The sequence below is a fragment of the Poecile atricapillus genome, chromosome 3, assembly GCF_030490865.1.
Source record: "Poecile atricapillus isolate bPoeAtr1 chromosome 3, bPoeAtr1.hap1, whole genome shotgun sequence".
Taxonomy (NCBI): domain Eukaryota; kingdom Metazoa; phylum Chordata; class Aves; order Passeriformes; family Paridae; genus Poecile; species Poecile atricapillus.
The window spans coordinates 56,899,321-56,909,293 of NC_081251.1; the positions used below are offsets into that span (position 1 = coordinate 56,899,321).

General features: G+C 40.5%; 1 long non-coding RNA gene across 1 annotated transcript; it reads right to left on the reverse strand.

Moving 5' to 3' along the window:
• Window positions 1–4,356: 4,356 nt before the first annotated feature.
• Window positions 4,357–9,503, reverse strand: LOC131578198 (uncharacterized). Its single transcript, XR_009277409.1, has 3 exons — window positions 9,215–9,503; window positions 5,524–5,584; window positions 4,357–4,702 (listed from the first exon to the last, which is right to left on the reverse strand). It is a non-coding gene; the product is annotated as an uncharacterized LOC131578198 (long non-coding RNA).
• Window positions 9,504–9,973: the final 470 nt, after the last annotated feature.

The window sequence follows — 9,973 nt, forward strand, 5'->3', positions numbered from 1 at the left end:
CCAGTGCCAGCATGGGAGGCAGTGGTGGCCTCTTCTCTAGATTGTCCTGGCCCTTCTGACATTCCTTTCCCTCAACCCCAAAATGTAACCTCAGCTCCTGAGCACTGTCAGCCTTGCTTTCCAGGTGCTCTTTGCTACAGGGCCATTTGCTGATCCCTGCTCTTCCCAGCTGAGGAGCAGCTCTGGTGGCTGCTGGCCACCTGAATCATAGAATCACAGAATGGTTTGGTGTCGCCCTGAAAACTCAGCTTCTGAGCTTGCTGACATGGTTTTCTAAAGACTTTGCCAGGACAGTAACTATAAACATAGATATGTGTACATTCTTTCTGTTACACGTCTTGTGATGGGCATCTCTCATGGCCAGTGCAGTGAGAAAGTGTTATCCTGACCATCCAATCCCTGGCTGTGGTCAGGAGCCTATAAATCCTGGGAGGAAAAATAAACTCGGCTCCTTCTCTTCACCACACCTCGACCTGTGTCCGTGTGATCTATTCATCTTCAGCGGCAACAGTTTGGGATGGAAGTGATCTTAAAGATGATTTCATTCCAACCCTCCTGTCATGGAGTCATGGTCAGTGACACCTTCCACTAGTTTGGGTTGCCTAAAGCTTCCAGGATTTAGGCATCCAGAACTTCTCTGGGCAACCTGCTTCAAAGCCTCACTACTCTCACAGTAAGGAAATTTTTCCTGATATCTAATCTAAACTTATCCTCTTTCAGTTTGATGTCATTCTTCCTTGCTCTATCACTACATACTTTTGTTAAGAGTCCCTCTCCAGCTTTCTTGTGACTGTCTTAAGTTAATATGTATAAAGTGAATCCCAGGAAGACATGGGAGGAGGCTGTTTTGAGAAGGAGGTTTCCCTAGAGCAAAGGGATTGAGTCCCTGCCCCACTGGCACCTGCTTAGAGCAAGAAAGAATATGGTTCTGCTTGGAGTGCAGTGGAAGCAGGCATCAGGGGATCTCTACAGGTTTATTATTAGTTTATTATTGTATAAGCCACTGTGTGTGGCCTATGGATCTGGCCTGAGCCCAACTAACAATATTTTGTGTGTGGGATCTGAATTGCACTGTCCAGTGTGCAATCTGCCTCTGGCATCATGCATGGTGGGAATGGGCTGTTCTTCTCCCCTCTACACAACACAGCTGTAAGCACATATTCAGTTGAAGGGAATATCTGAATGAGCTGGGCTACCAAACCCAGCAGTGAAACTGTGCCTGCACGTTGAAATTAACTGTGTCATTCTGTTTTAAAAATAGGAGAGGGAGAATCAGTCCCTACTTGAACTGGGTCCGGAAAAAATGTATGCATGACATTCTCTGCTGCACAATGTGTCCTGCAAGCTCAGCAGAACCAATTACACACTGCATTTATGGACAGCCCACAGCAACTTGCCTGACTCCTGCCAGCACGGGGCTTTTTTCCTTGGCACATCTTCTATCTCCAATATAGACACTGGACCAGGAGCAAGACTTCAGCCACAGCCAGCATTTGATCTTGTGTGTAGTGGTGTCCTGCCCTGAGCATGCATGGAGGACAAGTTTTTCCTTGAGGAGCCAAAAACTAAGGCTGTCCTTGAGGAGCCAATGGTTGTACTCGCACTGTGCAGAAATCATGGAGGCGAGGGAAGGAGAGCAACACAGCTTCTCTGCCCAGCTCTGAAGATGGATGCTAAGGGTGTCCCCATTCCATGCGTGCCTCCTACATTGTCCTGATGGGTTGCCAAGGGAAAAAACACCAATGCCTGAATGAAAAAATATGTTTACATGTCTTTAATTCATTCCCAACCAAACACCCATCTTTTGCTGCAGCCAGCAGTACACGTAATAAAAGGGTTTATTTTTGTGTTAGACTATCTCTCCATAATTATGGAGTGACTATGAAGTGCAGCTTTTCTGTGTGTATGTTTGAAGAAGTGAGGGATCTGACATTTTTTACATTTCCTAGTATATCACCTACATTTTCATTTTCCTTTCTGTCCACACATCATTAACTGCCTCCCTTCTACCAGACAACCAGCTCCATTAAGATAATTTTTTGAAAGAAAAAAGCAAAGATGAAGCTGCTTGTGAAGTACCTTCACAGACACTAAGAGAGGTGTCTGACAAGGCATCATTTGTTACTCTGTCATCTTACTCATCTGTTAGTCTAGGACACCTTGAAATAAAAAGTTATTATATGGAAAATGGTTTAGAACCAGGGATGAACTTTACAAATGTTTACTATTTTGCTGACAAACAGTTACAGAAATGTTAATTAGAATTCCTATATATCACTATAGAAAAAGAGTCAGGAGTAACTGAATTTCAGAGTGATAGGAGAACCCTGCAGGTTTTCTCCACTCTTCATTCAGTTCCTCCTTCTTTACAGGACACAGTCTTAAGCTGCACCAAGGAAAATTTAGGTTGGATGTTCATAAAAATATTTTTATCGAAAGAGTGTTAAAGTACTAGAATGGTCTGCCTGAGGAAGTGATGGAGTCACCATCCCTGGATGTGTTGAAAAAAAGATTGGATGTGGCACTCAGTGAGGTGTTAGGGCACGGGTTAGTCTTGATCTTGAAGGTCTCTTCCAACACAGTGATTCTGTAATTCTGTGATAGGATGCTGGCTGGAGGGTAAATTCATATTACCAAAACCAGAAATGGAAGCTGTGAAAAAAAAACACCAAAACCTACAAAATTTAAAGATGAAAGGACTATTATATAAAAAATATCAATAGTTAGCTTGGTACTTTGTCATGGAGTTACTTTACTTTTAAGGAAAGTTGGAGTTGCTGGGGACTGCCTGCAGTCTTTCTCAAGACCAATTATCGGTCATTGCTGAGAATTGACAGCAGTTTTAGCCATTGAAAAGTGAGATCAACTTGTGAACCCCACCTTAAAGTGTACAACCAGAACTTTGTGGTTCTCTTTGTTGCTTGGCTGTGAAAGGTAGCAGAGCTCCGGCTGGCCTCCGGTCCCCTGCCCAGGCCACGTGGCCGGGGCGAGGCCGGGCCGGGCCCGCCGCGTCTCTCATCTCCCGGCCGGGAGATGGGGCCTGTAGGAGCTTGCTCCGAGCCAAGCTAGGCCAGGCCAGTTCCTGGCTTAGCTGCAGGTTTTGCCATGATGGAATTTACCAGAAAACTGTCGAGTAAAGAAAGAGAAGAGCTCTAAACCTGCAGCAAGCAGAGACGGTGACCATGCTCTCCAGAGCAGCTATGAGGAAATTTTCATCGCAGACAGCTCCAGCTCCTGTTCAGCAGAAATCACCGAACCATCTACAAAAGCTTGGGCAAGATTTTAACTCTTTCTTATTCAGATGAGACTTGCGGATTAATCTTTTTATCCAGAGAGAGAAAAGGAGAGTGATCAACATGAAAAGAGACTTTATAAACTACTAGTGGCAAGAAAGAAAAGAAACTTGAAGAAAGGTAGAGAATTAAGAAGATGCTTTAATTAAGCTGAAATATCTTTCTGTTAAAACTATGGGGGTGGACAATAAAGTCCTGAAAAAAACTCCTTTAATTCATGATAGAGTATGAGGAGGAATAGAGTGTTCAAAATGTAAATTTGAGAAAAAGTAGAGTAATTATGGTATAGTGAAGTGCTGGGAGATTTGAAGCCTTGAGAGGCAATAAGAAAACTGTTTTCTAGTGAAGCTCACAAAAACAGATGAAGAATACTTTTTTGCCTTTGAATAACTTATCCTTAAAATGCTATCCCCAAACTAATGACCTATAACACATTTCAGAGTGATGTGGAATAAGAGGGGTGGGCTTTGATAACAGCAGCTCTGAGCAGCTGATATCAGAAAAACTCCATAAATTAACAGAAAAAAACTTCTGTTTCTCTACAGAGACTGATAAAAGACTATAGAAAGAATTAAGAATTGTTTAAACCATCAAAAATTCTAAAGTTCTTGTCTCTGTTGTCATGTGAACAAAAGAATGGTAAGCAGTGAAAAATGAAAAAGTTTTTTCTAAAAGTTTATTCTAGTGTTCTCATTCTTGTAGTTTGTCAATAAACTTTCTTTATTCCTTTTAAGTTTTATGCCTGGTTTGCTCTTGTTTTAATCCATATCTCACAGCAAGAAATAAATAATTCTTTTTTTCCCCTTTTTGTTAATTACTGGTTCAAAACCACGACATACTTACACAACCCTTACACGATAATTTCATCAAAGTCTTCTGCAAAATAAATACCAGTGATGTCTACTTTACATTTATCCAGTGTGCTTCATAAAGGTGTCCATTAGGTTTCCTGCGTTATTTTATCCCATGTATTTGCAAAATGTTTAAATGGAGACATTTAGGTTCAAATGCAAGAGCAGTAAAAGAGATAAATAAAGTAATAACAGGAAAAAAAAATAGAGTTAGATTTTAGATCATTTTATAGCAATAAGCTAACATCTTAAATTACAAAGAAAAGCAAAATAGAGGAGGATATGCATATGTTCTGATCTTTACAAGTATTAGTACTACTTTATTACAGCCTTTCATGTGCTTATTTTCGTTTTAGTCTTAACAATTAACTATAAAGTTAAGAAACCTGCACATCACTGATTTGTCTGCTGCTACCAGCTCTGACAGGAGTTTTTGGCACATGGATCACCTGCACTTTTTGTTTAAAATACTGTTGTTTTTTCATCTTGTGTGACTTTATACATCTTGATTCCCAAGTAATTAATTTTCTTAGCAGGAACCACACAAACTTGTCATACCTGAGGAAAAGAATTGCATTGTTTACAAAACAATTTTTAAAAGAGTAATTTAAATTTGACCTAGTAAAATATCAAGTGTTTTCTTATCTTTCAGCAATGGTATTTTTCTTATCAAGTTATGCAGCCATTAGGACAACTGAGAAGTAGCATGCTTCTGTGTTATCTGTTATTATGATGACAATTATTTATTAGTGCTGTGGCTACAATATTGTCCCTGGAGGCTTCCTGTAACTTAAGTTACCACTTTCAACAGCTTAATCACTTGAAGCTCTTTTGATACAAAATTATGTAATTATCTAATTAATTGGGAAGGGATGTAAGTATTTAATATTTCTCTTTGACAAAAACAATACACATGTCCCTCATATTAGACACACTTCTGTGGAGCAAGTAAAGCAGTGGTATAGGATCCCCTGTAAAATCATACAGTTCTCCAATTACCCTCATCACAGAAAGTCTGAATGGGACAGAGAAAGCCATTGCTGGCTCAAGGAGCACTGGTTTTAGGAACATGCTTCTCCTCATGCACACACATAAGTTGGAGCAAATGTCACTGAAGTCATCTGGGACCCCAGAGAGCAGCTACAAGGCAACTATTTCCTGTGCTCGTGTCATTCCTGTGAGACAGCTGCAATTTCAGCTCAGGAGAGTTTTCCCAGGCCCTTTTTCCTTGCCAGAAAAGAAAAAAAAGTCAAGCTATGAAATTGCTGGCTGCCTCTCTACCACAACTTCTTTATATAACTAATTTTCAGGCTTTTTCAGGCTTTTTGAAGGTGTCTGCCCACAGTCTTTAAGAAGGTAAAGAACCTTTTATCACTTACCAGCAAAATTACAGTTGGACTTGATGATCTTAAAGGTCTTTCCAAAATAAGTTATTCTTTCCTGTGAAAGTAACACTTCCAATGACACAATTTCAATAGAAGAGTACACTTATGCTACACACAGTGCTGACTTTATGAAGTGCTTTTGCATCATGGGTTAAAGATGTGTGAAGAGGAGCTACTTAAACATGGGTTAGAAATGTTAAACCTTGTCTGATTATCATTAAATAACATTACTGCAAAAGCTACTCTTTCAGCTAGGATAGGAAATAGCCATGTAGGCAAATATAATTTCCCCCTTTATCTTGTGATTTCACTCATTATTTTCTCTTATAAATATTCATTTATGATGATTTTGGCTTGGCTCTTTGAATCAGTATTTGCCTGAATGCAAAGTGGATAGAAAATTTGCCAGCTTATAGAAAGGTATTTGCTTTTGTCACAAGATACAGGATATCAGAGAATCAAGCCCTTAAGTCCTGCTTACCAGATAAGAAGAGCCTGCTTGCTATAGGAAAGCCTGTTTTACCAGCTCAGCTATACCTTTTCTCACTTCTTTCTTCATTATCTCTATTTAGCCAAATTGGCAGTTGAAGAGAACAGATTTGAATAAAACAAAAAGTACATATGGGCCAATGGAGACCCTTGAATATTACTTGCATCTGAAATTAATTTACTCTGGCCACCTGAGAGTGTTTATCCACTTGGGGAGCAGGAAAAACACCATGTCTTACCTAGCCAAGCAAGACTGCAGAACATGGCTCACATGCAAAGGGCATGCAGTGAATCTATTCGTTACTATTTTAGCAGCAGCTGGAGGAATCAGTGGCACTGGGATCCTGATGTGCTGTACAAACACTGAGCAAAGGTACCTTCCACGTGTAAGAGCTAACAGCCTAATGAGGCAAGAGCAACAAAGAAAGGCAGGAGGCTTCACACAAAGGGGGGATTGAAATAGGTGATTTTTAAAGGTCCCTTCCAACCCAAATTATCCTATAAGTCTATGAAAACACAATGTAAATGTGAGCCTATAGTTATATTTCAGTCTCAGGGACCGCAGACCTCAGTGAGGAAGTGTTGTTAAGTGTTGGCCTTTCTCCCATGGTCCCACAGCTAAATGTAAAGCTGCAGAGAGCTCTGCTCCTGATGTATCACAGCACCACACCACAGATAGTATTATCTGTGCAGCTCTTCTTCAGGACAAGAGTGTTCTCTGAAAAGTCCAAAGTAAACATGCAAGAAACATACAGTCCCTTCTACTTCAACATCTTTTATCGGGGCTGCCACCAGAAAAAAGTAGTAGGGTTACCAATGCGGCTTAGCCCATGTGTATCTGGGATTCCAAAGGATGAAAAGAGGTCTGAACAACCATGTGACAGCCAGAGGGGCCTGGCACCTCAGAAAAACAGACAGTAACCATATCCATCAAAGTACAGGTCAATGACCTTTTGCTCAAAGCCCTCTTGAACTTGATACATTTTTAAAATCAGCTGGTGATTGAACATATGTTGCAAAAACAGCACATCAAAATGCCACCTTAGATCTTGAGTGTCCAGAAACTTTCCATGACAGCAGCAGAGCAAACTGGCAATGAACATTAAGTTCCTGCAGAGTTCAGGCCTGACTTTTCTAGTGCTTAGGTCATATGCTATGCTCTGTTTTAGGTAAAACCTACCCACGTTACAGGGGAGACACCAAAAAACATTAATGTAAGCATTCACAGTGCAGAAAAAAAAAATTGCTTCAGTTCAAGCAGAAGAACAAACAACAGTCACCCAAGGACAAGGGAAAGGACAGTGGGTTCATTTGGCTACCCATCAAGGCCTTAGTGTAATTACACAGTGACATCTTGCTGTGTTATTGTGTCTTCATTAAGATGAGTTTGGGTTTATGTTGTTTGATTTGATACAAATTTGTGGGCATAATAGCATAATTAAATTAAGAAATTAATTTATGTAAATATAAATAGAAGTTCATTGTATTGTTATCGCTCCTGTTACCAAATTTGGAACTTTGCTATCTTGATCAGCTTTCCTTGCTCCACTCTTTCTCCAAATCTTCTTCTTGGTTTTTTGGTCAAAAAGATAAAACCTCATCCCTTCTGCAGAGCTCTGCATTTAATAGGTGCAAGTCCTCAAAATCTGACTTCTGCTTTTTTGAAGCACGTGACAAATTGCTATAGACAAAGATGCCGAGATGGCACTAAACACATGACTGAGGCTTGCTGGGTTTTGATGATGGAGTGTCACATGCTGCCAAGCTGTCTCTAAACAAAATCATTTGTATAGTAATAGCAGCTGAGATGTGAAACACAGATTAGACAATTTGCTGTTTTGAGGTATTTTTTTTTCTGAAGGTCTGATATGAAAAGAGAAATCTGGAGAAAAAGTAGAATAAAATGTTGATACAATGTTGTTTTTCCCTTTGAATGGGAGAGTAGAATGACTGGGAAATGTTTCAAATCTTCAATACTACAGATGAAATATATAAAAGATCAGAGCAAAAATCAGGATGAGAGTTTTCAGATCCCATTTTTTTTAGAGAAGTTACACAGAAAAACCTTTATTATGAAGGCATTACAAAGATTATCTTCTTGCATAAAATGTTTAATTTTATTGTGTTTGTATACACAATGCCTAATTTTGCTACAGAATCTTGCCTATGATAATAAAGTACTATGTAGGTACGACACAGACTACTAGAAGGTCTGGTATCGTACCAATATTACTCTCAAACCTTAAGACTGAGCTAACCTCACTGGAGTGCATATACCAAGATTTCCAGACAGTCTTCATCTCTTCTCTCAAGGAGAATCTTGTATTTCTCCTCCAAATTCATTATAGCATTGTCTATTTGTGAACACTAGGGCTACAACAAGAACTGGCTGAATGGCAGAGCTCAAAGGTTGTGATTAGCACAGCAGAATCCAGATGGAGGCCTGTAGTCAGTGGTGTTCCCCAGGGGTCAATAGCAGGTCCAGTCTAATCCGACTTGTTTACCAGTGACCTGCACAAAGGGATGGAATTTACCCTCAGCAAGTTTGGTGATGGTATATGAAACTGGGGCAGTGGCCAATACACCTGAAGACTGTGCTGCTATTCAGGCTGGAAAACTGGGTGGAGAGAAACTTAATGAGGTTCAACATGGGCAAGTGTAAGATCCTGTACCTTGGGAGGAATAACCCCAAGTACCTGCATCGGCTGGGAGCTGGCTCCTAGAGACCAGCTCTGTGGAGAAGGAGCTGGCAGTCTTAGTGGACCATCGGCTGACCATGAGCCAGCAGTGCCTTGTGGCCAGGAGGGCCAACATTATCCTGGGGTGAATTGGGAAGAGTGTGACCAGCAGGTTGAGGGAAGTGATCCTACCCCTCTACTCAGCCCTAGTGAGGGCACATCTGGAAATCTCTGTCCAATTCTAGGCTCTTCACTACAAGAAAGAAAAGATGTGACTGTGGAGGGTCCAATGGAAGCCAGGAAGATGATGAGGAATCTGGAGCTTCTCTCTTATGAGGAGATACTGCATATGAGATATGAGGAGATCCTGGGAGAAGAGGGAACTGAGAGGGGATATCATCAACATATACAAGTATCTCAAAAGCAGGTGCCAAGAGAATGGGGCCAGACTCTTTTCAGTGGTGCCCAGCAAGAGGACAAGGTGCAATGGCCATAAACTAAAACACAAGAAGACTCACCTCAACATGAGAAGAGCTTCTGAGGGTGGCAGAGCACTGGAACAGGCTGCCTAGGGAAGTCATGGAATCTCCCTCTTTGGAGACATTCAGAATCCACCTGGACACATTCCTGTGTCACCGCTCTAGGTGACTCTGCCTTGACAGGGGGTAGGAGTAAATGATCTCCAGAGATCCTTTCCAACCCCAGTGATTCTGTGAACTTTCTTCTGAAGTTAAAAATAAATGGCATTGATACCTTCTATTTGCAACATTTGAATTTTGGTCAGAGGTATGCCAGCAAGCAAATTTACCTGTAAGTACTTTACATTGCCCTATACATCTACTGATACCTATATTTGTCCTTATGCAGAGGAAAATAAATAATTAAACACATATACCTATATACGTATATACCTATGTATAGGCTGTATGCCATTTCTACTTGCTAGCAGGCTTGTTGTTGAATAAATAAAGCTTAATTTCTTTGACTAGATATTTCATTTTCCCCCACATTTTTACTTCTGTAGTTATTTTTACCCCTGAAAGATTTTTTGAGAAGGGGATTGTTTCCTTGAATTTACAGTTATCTAGAATATTCCACATCTAAATGTCTCCAGGCAGACAACTATTAAGGCAAAAGCATAATAGAGCTGCTAAATATTCACAGTACTATAAAGGAGCCCCATGAATCCCAGATGGGAAGGTGTTTGTTCTTAGCAGAAAATTTTGCATGCAGGGAGCTAAAGGACAGAAAGGACACGGTACTCCAAGGAACTGTCA